This window comes from Physeter macrocephalus, chromosome 20 (genome assembly GCF_002837175.3).
Source record: "Physeter macrocephalus isolate SW-GA chromosome 20, ASM283717v5, whole genome shotgun sequence".
NCBI classification, from domain to species: Eukaryota; Metazoa; Chordata; class Mammalia; order Artiodactyla; family Physeteridae; genus Physeter; species Physeter macrocephalus.
Window position 1 is genome coordinate 7,580,798 of NC_041233.1, and position 12,475 is coordinate 7,593,272.

Sequence of the window (12,475 nt, forward strand, 5' to 3'; positions counted from 1 at the left end):
CCTCTGGGCTGTTTTTCTCTCTGTTTTTCTTAAGTGATTTGTTTATATTTCTATTATATTGTCAGTTGGACTTAATTCTGTGTAACATCCACAACATCTTCTCTCCCTGAATATGTAAGTGTATATACTCCCAGGTACATACACCAGCTTCTAAATTCCCTGAGGACCTGGGTATAGCTCATTTATTTTCTTACTTTTTAGCATGAAGCACTAGTGAGTGATTCATAACATTTAATGGATTATTAAATTTGAAAGGCAACCACTAGTCTTAGGGCAATTTATTTGATAAAATAGACTTTTAATTTTCTGTAATAGCAAAGAGTCAAAACTGTGGATTTCAGTTGCTGTTTAAACTATCTAAGCCTGGGTGCAGATGTGTTTCATACAGATATATCTGGATTTGACATTCATTGGTAAAAAATGAGAGATGACCTTTTTTTTCCCCCCTCAAATTGGTGTCTCCTGCATTTATTATAAAGGTTGGGAGAACAGAATTATTGTTGGCACTGAGTAGTCAGTCACTGTAAATTATATACATGTTCCTGGAAATGATCCCAGAAAAACCTTAAGCTACAGAATCTTCTAATCAAATGCAAGACTTACTTTTTCAGAAGACTTTTATTTTCCTAGGTTATTTATTCAGGCTGATCTGTGCCTGAAAGAGAATGTTTCATAATTCCAGCATAGATTTTCTTGCAGAAAATGTAAACATTAAATCTGATGATATGTTTAATTAGTTATTCATAATTCATAATTATGGATATTTACTGCACACTCCTTATATGAATGACATTTTTGTTTCTATATTTTAGAATTGAAAAGTTGGGCTTTTGTTCTTTGGAACTAGTCATTTTCAGAGATAACCACCTTGTTATTATTAAAAAGTTTATGGAGAAATGAGAAGTTATTAGGGAGGCATAGTTTTTAATCTCCTTGAATCTCCACATAAAAGCAGACCTATGACGATGGCAAAACCTGAAACCCACAGACAATATAATATCTAAAGCAAACTAGGTGACAAGTTATCCCCACCTCTGGTATCAGTAAGCGTAGGGGAGGAAGTGTAGGGGAGGTGACATGGTTTCTGCTGTCTCTGAAAACCGGTAACAGGTACTCACTAGAAAGCATGGTGGGCCAATGTGAAACTAGCAGCTAAAACTAGGAAGGAACAAAGGAACTATGATAAGGATGGATGTTTCTAGAGCAATCTTGGCTTATGGACTTGTGAAACTAACCAAATAAGGCTCTTTTCTTGACAAAGCCCTGCTCTGAGGGGAAATTGTTGGGAATGCAGTTCAGATTGAGCAGGTTGGATAAGGGCAAAGGATAGAGAAGGACCAAGTGAAAGTGGGGCAGGGAAACAGCCAATAGATCTCATAATCAAAAAACCTTGTTTTGAACACTAGATGAAAACAGCAGAACAAGTTTCTGTAGGACCCTGAAGCTACAAAAGCTATGCTGACCCACTCTCCTTTCCCAAGTGTACAAGGAAGCTTATCTCAATTTTTATCTGTTTATCTGGTGTGCTTTTGTTGCCTGTAGACATAATTCTGCTCCTTTGTCTCTTTTATATAGCTATATATATATATAGTTATTTAGTTATATGTAATTGTATATAATCATATATAATTTATATATAATTGTGTATAATTTATAAATAATCACGTATAATTTATGTATACTGTATAAGTGGAGTAATCTAATTTATATTTATATAATTATTTACATTTTTCCATTATGTATGTAGATGTAATTTTATATGTCACAGAGAAGAAGGAGCAGAATAATATCTATAGGTAATCCAGGCCCAGCAGACTTTCAACTGCAAACCAGGAATTTAAAACAACCATGATTAATACGCTAAAGGTTCCAATGGATAAGGTAGACTGCCTGTAAGAACAGATGGGCAATGTAAGCAGAGAGGTGGAAATTCTAGGAAAGAAGGAAAAAGAAATGCTGGAGATCAAAGACACTGTAACAGAAATTAAGAATCCCTTTGATGGGCTTATTAGTAAATGGGACGTCACTGAGCAAACAGTTTCTGAGCTTGAGATAAGAAGCCTGCAAAACTGAAAAGCAAAGAGAAAAATGACTGAAAGAAAAACCATAAAAGAATTGAGTATCTAAGAGCTGTAGGACAATTACAGAAGTTCTCTAGAATCATGATGTAAGGAATAGAAGAAATATTCAAAACAGTAAAGACTGATAATTTCTGCAAATTAATGTCAGACACTTAACCACCGATCCAGGAAGTTCAGAGAACACCAAGCAGAATAAATGCAAAAAACCCCTGCACATAGGCATATCATTTTCAATGTACAGAAAAATAAAGAAAAAGTCCAGAGAGAAGCCAGAGGGAAAAATCTTACCAATGGAGGAGCAAAGATAAGAAGTACATCCAACTTTTCAAAACACCACTGGAAACAAGAAGAAACTGGAGTGAAATATTTAGTGTTGAGAGAAAAAAAAAGACTCTATATCAACCCAGAATTCAATATCCTGCAAAATTACCCTTCAGAAGTGAAGAAGAAAGACTTTCTCAGACAAACAAACATTCAGGAAATTTTTTGCCAGTAGACCTGCTTTGCAAGAAATGTTAAAAGAAGTTCTGCAGTAATAAGGAAAATATACAGGTCAGGAACTCTAATCTTTAGCAAGGAAGGAAGAGCATCAGAGAATGAGTAGTTAAAGTAAAAGAAAAACTTTTATTTTTCATATTCTTAATTGACCTAACAGATTGTTGAAAGTAGTAATAGCAATACTGTATTTAAATATATACATATGTATTCATTTAATAATTTTCCAAACAGAAAGCACCAGGCCCAGTGGATTATTCACTTATTATTTTTTCCTTCCTTCCTTCCTTCCTCCCTCCCTCCCTCTCTCCCTCCCTCCTTCTCTCCCTCCCTCCCTCCCTCCCTCCCTCCTTCCCTCCCTCCCTCCCTTCCTTCCTCTTTTTCTTTCATTTATGGCTGCATTGGGTCTTCGTTGCGGTGTACGGGCTTCTCATTGCAGTGGCTTCTCTTGTTGCAGAGCATGGGCTCTAGGTGCGTGGGTTTCAGTAGTTGTGGCATGAGGGCTGAGTAGTTGTGGCTCACGGGTTCTAGAGCACAGACTCAGTAGTTGTGGCCCATGGGCTTAGTTGCTCCATGGCATGTGGGATCTTCCTGGACCAAGGCTCGAACCCGTATCCCCTGCATTGGCAGGTGGATTCTTAAACCACTGTGCCACCGGGGAATTCCCTCACTTATTATTCTTAAGGAAGACACTATACCAATTCTTTCTAATCTTTTTCAGATGATTGATGCAGAAGGAATACTTCCTAACTCATTTATGAAACCAACATTATTACCCTTATATCAAAATATGGTAATGACATTACAAGAAAAAAAAACTACAGACAATATCTCTTTATACGTAGATATAAAAATCCTCAAAATATTAGTAAATAGAATGCAATAATGTTTAAGAAGAATTATCCACCTTGACCACATAGGATTTATTCCAGGTATACAAGTCCAGTTCAACATTCAAAAATCAATTTATGTATCCATCACATCAATAGAAAAAGAAAAATCACATGATCCTATTAATAGATGCAGAAATTGTGTTAGAAAAAACAACATGCATTCATGATAAAAAAAAAAACAACTCTTAGTTCCCATATAGTCTTAGTTTACTTTCTCAACTTGATAAAGATTATCTACAGAAAACCTACAGCTAATATACTTAGTGGTGAGAAGCTTGAAGCTTTCCCGCAAAAATCAGGAACAAGCCAAGAACATCCCCTCTCATCACTTCTTTTCAACATTGTACTGGAAGTCCTAGCTAATGCATTCAGACAAGAAAAGGAAATAAAAGGTCTACACGTGGGAAAGGGAGAAATAAAACTGTCTTTGTTCATAGATGACGTTATAAATCTATGTAGAAAATCTAAAAGAATCAACCAAAAACTCCTAAAATTAATAAGCAATTATTGCAAGATACAAATTTAGTATACAAAAGTCAGTTGCTTCCCACTATACTGACAATAAACAAGTGGAATTTGAAATTAAAAACACAATATATTAACATGCCAAAATGGAATACTTAGGTATAAATCTAATAAAATATTATAATATCTATATGAGAAAAACTACAAAACTTTGAAAAATATCAAAGAAAAATTAAATAGATATTTTGTGTTCATGGATAGGAAGACTCAATACTGTCAAAATGTCAGTTCTTCCTGACTTGATCTACAGATTCAATGCAATCCCTGTAAAAATCCCAGCAAGTTATTTTGTGAATATTGACAAGCTTATTCTAAAGTTTAGTTGGAGAGGGAAAAATACCCAGAATAGCCAGCAGTGTTGACGGAGAAGAACAGAGTTGGAGAACTGACACTATCCAACTTAAAGTCTTGCTGTAAATCTACAGTAATCAAGACAATGTGACAGTGGTGAAAGATTGGACTAGTAGATCGAATGAACAGAATAGAGAGCCCAGAAATAGACCCACAGATAAAGTCAGGTGTTCTTTGACAAAGGAGCAAAGGCAGTCCAGTGGAGCCAAGATAGTCTTTTTAACAAATGGTGCTGGAACAACTGGGCATCTACATGCAAACAAATGAATCTAGACAGACCTTACACCCTTGACAAAAATTAATTCAAAATGCATTGCAGACTTAAATGTAAAATGCAAAACTATAAAATCCCACAAGATAACGTAGTTAGAAAAACCTAGATGATCTAGGGTGTGTTGTTGAGTTTTTAATTACAACAGCAAAGGTACGATCCATGAAAGAATGGATAAGCTGGACTTCATTTAAATTAAAAACTTTTGCTCTGAGAAAGACAATGTCAAAAGAATGAGAAGATAAGTCTCAGACTGAGAGAAAATACTTGGAAGAGGCCCATCTGATAAAGGACTGTTTCCAGGCACGATCGTGAAAGAATGGATAAGCTGGACTTCATTTAAATTAAAAACTTTTGCTCTGAGAAAGACAATGTCAAAAGAATGAGAAGATAAGTCTCAGACTGAGAGAAAATACTTGGAAGAGGCCCATCTGATAAAGGACTGTTTCCAAAATATAGAAAGAACTCTTAAAACTCAGAAATAAGGAAACAACCTGATTAAAAAAATGGGCCAGAGGCCTTAAGGCACCTCATTTAAGGAGATAACAGGTTTTCCCTGCCATCTGAAAGTAGAGCATTCCTGTGAAACTTTTCATACGACAAAATGGCTTAAAGCAAACAAGCAGTTACCTTAGGACACATCTTGCTAACAGATGCACAAATTAAACTGAGATAAAGCACAGATGCTCACAGACACAGTCAAAGCTGTGGCTGCTTGATGCTGAGATGCTGCGTGTAGCTTCTGAGGAAGGCCTGCGTGAAGACAGTTTGGAGGCTTCTTACAAAACTAAGCATACTCTGACCATATGACCCAGCCATCATCCTCCTTGGTGCCGCTCTTGTTTCTGAGAGTATGGTCTGGATCTGTAATGGCTTGCTGCAAGACAAACACTGAACGCTTTTTCTGCTTTTTGCCTTTTTTTTCGTAAAAGCAGAACTCCTCTTCCGATTTCTTTTGATTAGCAAACAGGTACTAATGTAGATCTTCCCTAAAAGCAAACTGGCCTAAAAATAGACTTTTGAAAAGCAGGGGATACCTGTATATAGATCACAAATAAGCACACGAAAAGTTGTTCCACGTCTTACGTCATTAGAGAAGTGCAAATTAAAACAATGAGATAGGCCCTCTGCCCCGCCGTTTGCTCTGTTCCTCACGCTGCAGCCCCCGCCACAGCCACCGCGGAGCCCACTGCCACCGCTTCTGAGCAGAAGATGCCTGTGCCTCCCACGTATGCTGATCTTGGCAAATCTGCCAGGGATGTCTTCACCAAGAGCTGTGCATTTGGCTTAATAAAACTTGATTTGCAAACAAAATCTGAGAATGGACTGGAATTTACAAGCTCAAGTTCAGCCACCACTGAGACCACCAAAGTGACGGGCAGTCTGGAAACCAAGTACAGATGGACTGAATATGGTCTGACGTTTACGGAGAAATGGAGCACTGACAATACACTAGGCACGGAGATTACTGTGGAAGATCAGCTTGCACGTGGCCGGAAGCTGACCTCCGATTCATCCTTCTCACCAAACACTGGGGAAAAAAATGCTAAAATCAAGACAGGGTGCAAGCGGGAACATCATCAACCTGGGCTGTGATGTGGATTTCGACATTGCCGGGCCTTCCATCCAGGTGCTCTCGTGCTGGGTTATGAGGGCTGGCTGGCTGGCTGACTACCAGATGAATTTTGAGATCACAAAGTCTCAAGTGATCTAGAGCAACTTTGCGGTTGGCTACAAGACCAATGAATTCCAGCTTCACACTAATGTAAATGATGGGACAGAGCTTGGTGGCTCCATTTATCAGAAGGTGAACAAGAAGTTGGAGACTGCTGTTAATCTGGCCCGGACAGCAGGAAACAGTTACACCCGCTTTGGAATAGCAGCCAAGTACCAGATCTACCCTGACTCCTGCTTCTCGGCTAAAGTGAACAACTCCAGCCTGATAGGGTTAGAATATACTCAGACCCTAAAGCCAGGTATCAAACTGACACTGTCAGCTCTGCTGGATGGCAAGAATGTCAGTGCTGGTGGCCACAAGCTTGGTCTAGGGCTGGAGTTTCAAGCGTAAATGAATACTGTACAGTCATTTAATTTTAAACTATTTTGCAGCATAGCTACCTTCAGAATTTAGTGTACCTTTTAATGTTGTATGTCTGGGATGCAAGTATCGCTAAATATCGTGTTAGACTTCCAGGTTAAAGGTGATTGAGCTTTAGGGTGTTACCCTTTCAGAGGTACAGAAGAAATCCAATTTCAAAAAAGGTCCTTTCAGATGTAGGCTTGAGGGGGAGCTTGCTGGCCCCTCTAGAGATGTCAGGTTTCTTTTTTACCTAGAAATGGCTGCAAGTGGAAGTTGGTAATTTGCAGGCACTTTGTAATTTGTAAATTCGAATTAAGTAAATGAATGAAATTGTGATTTCCTTAGAACTGAACCTTGGTCTCCTACCCTGATTGAGGAGAGGCTCTTTGATGGTGTATACAAACTCATCTGAAAGGGACTTTTTTAGGCAGGGACTTTTTCCACCCCAATCCATCACCTCTTTTACACCAAAAATAGTCTGTAGGCGTGGTAGCTGTTTCTTTTGTGCCATTTTGGGGTGGAGAAGGTGGATGTGATGAAGCCAGTAATTCAGGACTTAATTGTGTTTTTTCTCATGTTGTGTTTTTTTGCCCTTGCACCAGGGTGTGAAATAGCTTTTAAGAGCTCCAACTGCAAGCTGGGAAGAGTCTCTGTGACTGTAATCACATAGTCACAATACTCAGAATCTAAACTGAACTTCTGTTGTATTTTCGCCAGTCAGTTTATTTTTTAGCAGTTTAATGGGTACATTTTAGAGTCTTCCATTTTGTGTGGAATTAGTTCCGCCACTTCAAATGCTGTAATTAACATCACTTAAAATAAAACTTGAATAAAATATTGAAACCTTAAACAACAACAGAACAGTGAGATTCCACTGTGCCTATTAGTGACCAAAATCCAGAACACTGACAATACCAGTTGCTGAAAAGGTTGTGAAGCAACAGAAATTCTTACTTGTCATTGGTGGGAATGCGTAATAGTTCAGCCACTTTGGAGGCTTCTTACAAAACTAAACATACTCTGACCATATGATCCAGCCATCATGCTCCTTGGTATTTACCCAAAGGAGTTGAAAGTTTAAATGTTCACACAAAAAGTTGCACGTGGATGTTTATAGCAGCTTTATTCATAATTGTCAAAACTTGGAAGCAACCAGCATGTCCTTCAGTAGATGAATGGATAAATAAACGGTGTTACATATAGATAGTGGAATATTACCCAGTACTCAAAAGAAATAAGCTATCAACCCATGAAAAGACATGGAAGAAACTTAAATGCATATTATTGAGTAAAAGAAGCCAATCCAAAAAGGCTGAATACTGTAGGAGTCCACCTATATAACATTCTGGAAAAGTCAAAACTATAAAGACAGTAAAAAGATCAGTGGTTGCCAGGCGTTACGGAGGAGAGATGAATAAGAGGATTTTTAGGGCAGTGAAACTATTCCGTGTGATATTCTAATGATGGATACATGCCATTATACATTGGTTAAAATCCATAGATTGTACAGAACCAAGAGTGAAAACTGTGGACTTCGGGTGATTAGACATGTCAGTGAAGGTTCATTTCTTATAACAAATGTACCAGCTGGTGAGGGATGTTAATAATGGCAGAGGCTTAGCATGTCTGTGGGCAGAGAGTAATGGGAAAATCTTTTGTGTTTTCCATTCAAATTTGCTGTGAACCTAAACATGGTATAAAATAATGCATTTAAATAAAAAGGACAACAAAGATGTTAGGTATAAGAGAATGCACTTATAATAAATGACCCTGGGAAGAAAACCAAAGCTCAAGAACACTTGGCTGAAACCACACATTGAAAATGCATAGTGCCTACGTAGAAAATCACCTTCTTAGTTGGCCCAGACAGATAATCACAGTAAAGCTATTGGTGTTTAATAGTAAAGAAAAAAAAATCTTTTGAATCCAGGCAAAAAGACCAAGTCACTTTTAAAGGAAGGAAAGTCAGATTGTCATGATACTTATTTTTAAGACCAACGCTTTATGCCAAATGAAAATGGAGTAACATATTAAGAAACTTAGGGAAAGAAAATATGTGTCAAAGATTCTAGCCAACCTGACTTGCATACAAAGGCCATAAAGTATTAAGAAACTATTTCTATCTGAAATTTACAAAGCACACTTTAAGGAAATGTTAGGTCAAAGGAGAAATGTCAAGTAAAATGGAAGAATTTGTTAAACTTAATGAAAATGAATACATGATGTTTTAGAATATGTGGGCATATCTAAGGAAGTTATCAGGAGAAAATTTTTAGCATTAAATGCATGTATTAATAAAAATTAAAAATAAAATAAATGGATTAAACAAGCAGATAAAAAACTAGAAGAATAACAAAATAAAAGAAAGCAACAGGATAGAATTAATAAAGATAAAAAGGAAATTGATGAGTTAATTTAAAAATTGGTTCTAACTAAGAAGAAGGGAGAAAGTACAAATATTCTTATGTATTAGAAGTTACATAAGGGTACAAAAGGGAAAACAGTCACAGCACAGTAACTTAAATCCTAAGGGACCATTTGCTCAATTATATGCAGGTAGATTTGGAAATCTTCATGAAATGAATCATTCTGTAGAAAAATTAAGTATACTCCAGAAAGTCTAAACAGACTAATTGTCATAAAGTAATAAAAGAATTTCCTGACAAGAATTGTACCAGGGTCAAATAAACCCCTACTTAACTATGCAGCTTAAATTATTCCAAAGATAGGAAAAGAGGGAAAACCTCCAAATTTATTTCATTGAGTAAGTATAACATGGATTCCAAAGTCTTCAAAAATTATTTTGGAAAATTATAGACCAATTTTACTTAGGAATATTGATACACAATTCCAAAATAAAATGTTTTAACAGAAAACAATGTTGCATTAAAATATACCTCATGACCAAGTGGAGTTTATTCCAGGAATCCAAGAGGGGCTCAATACCAAGAAATTCGTTAGTATAATTCTTCATATTAGTAGAGCTAAGGACAAAAATTCTTTAGACATCCCTGAAGGTAGGGAAAAGTCTCTTGACAAAATTTAAAATCTATCTATGTTTCAAAAAATAATAAAACAGGAATTTGATGGATAGCTCCTTAACATTTATTTTACAAACGCACATGCACACACACACACACACGCACACACACTTGCACGCTTCAGTTCAAAAGTCAGCACCTTATTTACCGGGGGTGGGACACTAGTGGTTGGTTTGTTTGTTTATTTTCACATATTGTATGGTTTTTGTTTATATGAAATATCCAGAATAGGCAAATCCATAGAGGCATAAAACGGATTAGCGGTTGCCAGGGGTTTAATGGAGGGTGATTGCTTAATGGGTCCATGATTTCCTTTCGGGATGATAAAAATTTTTTATAGCTACTTAGTGGTGATGGTTGCACAACACTGTGAATGTGCTAAATGTCACTGAATTACACACTTTAAAATAGTTAACGTGGTGAATTTTATATATCTATTTGGAGTAGACATTAATTTTACGTTTTAATTGAAGTATAGTTGATTTACAGTGTTTCAGGTGTGCAGCAAAATGATCTGCACAGGCATTTTTAATTTGCTCTTTTGAGTAAGGAATTCAGTCACATGGTTTAAACGTCAGAAAAAAAAAATTTAAAAATACAAAAGACCCAGTGAAGTGGCTTCCTCATGTCCAGGGCCTCGCATGTCCAGTTCCTCTGCTCAGAGACAACCTTGTTTTACTTCTCTTATGTCTTTGAGTTTCTTAATCATAGATAAGCAGATAGGAATATATACAGGGAGAGAATTCCTTCCTTCACAGAAGATTGTGTGCTATTCATACTGTTCTTTTCTCATAAGAAAGCTTCCCTGTTTTTTAATAGCTATTTAATATCCTGCTGAATGGATGTACCATGGCTTATTGAACTAGTTCCCTGGTCATTTAGGTGGTTTCTAACTTTATGAATACCAGTGCAGTGACTAACACTTGACCTTTGACGGTTCAGACATGCACAAATCTATCTCTGGGTAAATTCCCAGCATGGAATTGCTGGATCAGTTTTGGCAAGTATTGCCAATTGTTGCACTTCTTTTATTTTGAGTGAGGTTGAATAGCTTTTTGTATGTTTAAGAAGAGCCTTTGAATTTTCACTTTTTTGGTGAATGCTGTGTTCATACGCTTTTCCCATTTTCTACTGGGTTGTTGGTCTTTTTCTTATTAATTTCCTTGGCTCGTCGTCTGTGATACGAGAACAGATATTCTCCCCAATTTGTCACTGTCTTTTGGTGTTTCTTTCTGTTTGTTTGCTTTGGTCGTGCAGAAGTTTTTTGTTAAATATAGTTGAACCCATCCATCTCTGCTCTTATAGCCTCTGAACTTTGAATAATAGCTTCTTTCCACTCCTGGGCTATGGGGTCAGTCTCCCACGTTCCTGTGAGGGTTTTTTCTGTATCAAAACTTAGTTCTTGGAGAGATAAATTAGGAGGTTGGGACTGACATATACACACTTCTTATATATAAAATAGACAACCAACAAGGACCTACTGTATAGCACAGGGAACTCTACTTAATACTATGTAATAACATATGGGAAAAGAATCTGAAAAAAGGTAGATGTATGTGTTTAACTGAATCACTTTGCTGTACACCTGAAACTAACGCAACATTGTAAATCAACTTTACTCCAATATAAAATTAAAAAAACAAAAAAAATCTTAGTTCTTTACTGGAAATAGCAAGTTTACAAACTTCAAGTGGCAGTTAAGGAAACAAGTTTTCACAGATTTTGGTTAATCACCTTGTCTCATTACATAATTCTGTTACGGCACAAACATAAAACACGCAGTGCTGAGAAAGAAGGAAATACATAAATTAGTTATTTTGGAGTATGGGACATCTATTTTATTTATATATTTTAAAGCTCTAGATGATTCTTATTTATTGAGGTAACATCGGTTTTGAGGGACGTGACTAATACTCTTGTTGTGTGTGTGAGTATGTATAAGTAGTCCCAGGATAACCAACATACAACTGGAATTTAGTGGTTTAGCTCTTAAAAATGTTCAAGAGGAATTTAGAGACAGCTACAGTATTACCTAATAAAACTGAAAAATAGGCAAGAATAAACCAAAATGTCAGTACGGCAAAATTTTGCTTTTTTCTTGTCAGAAGGTAGGGAAAAGTCTCTTGACAAAATTTAAAATCTATCTATGTTTCAAAAAATAATAAAACAGGAATTTGATGGATAGCTCCTTAACATTTATTTTACAAACGCACATGCACACACACACACACACGCACACACACTTGCACGCTTCAGTTCAAAAGTCAGCACCTTATTTACCGGGGGTGGGACACTAGTGGTTGGTTTGTTTGTTTATTTTCACATATTGTATGGTTTTTGTTTATATGAAATATCCAGAATAGGCAAATCCATAGAGGCATAAAACGGATTAGCGGTTGCCAGGGGTTTAATGGAGGGTGATTGCTTAATGGGTCCATGATTTCCTTTCGGGATGATAAAAATTTTTTATAGCTACTTAGTGGTGATGGTTGCACAACACTGTGAATGTGCTAAATGTCACTGAATTACACACTTTAAAATAGTTAACGTGGTGAATTTTATATATCTATTTGGAGTAGACATTAATTTTACGTTTTAATTGAAGTATAGTTGATTTACAGTGTTTCAGGTGTGCAGCAAAATGATTCAGTTATACCTCCTATATATATGTACATATATATGTGTATGAATATGTATATACGTGTTCTTTTTCAGATTCTTTTCCATTACAGGTTATT

General features: G+C 36.4%; 1 protein-coding gene and 1 pseudogene across 1 annotated transcript in view; both read left to right on the forward strand.

The window, feature by feature from the left end:
- RYR2 (ryanodine receptor 2) overlaps positions 1-12,475 on the forward strand; it is a 564,826-nt gene that overhangs the window by 4,642 nt on the left and 547,709 nt on the right. The gene's annotated exons all lie outside the window — the stretch shown is intronic.
- LOC102974570 (voltage-dependent anion-selective channel protein 1-like) lies at positions 5,829-6,781 on the forward strand (annotated as a pseudogene).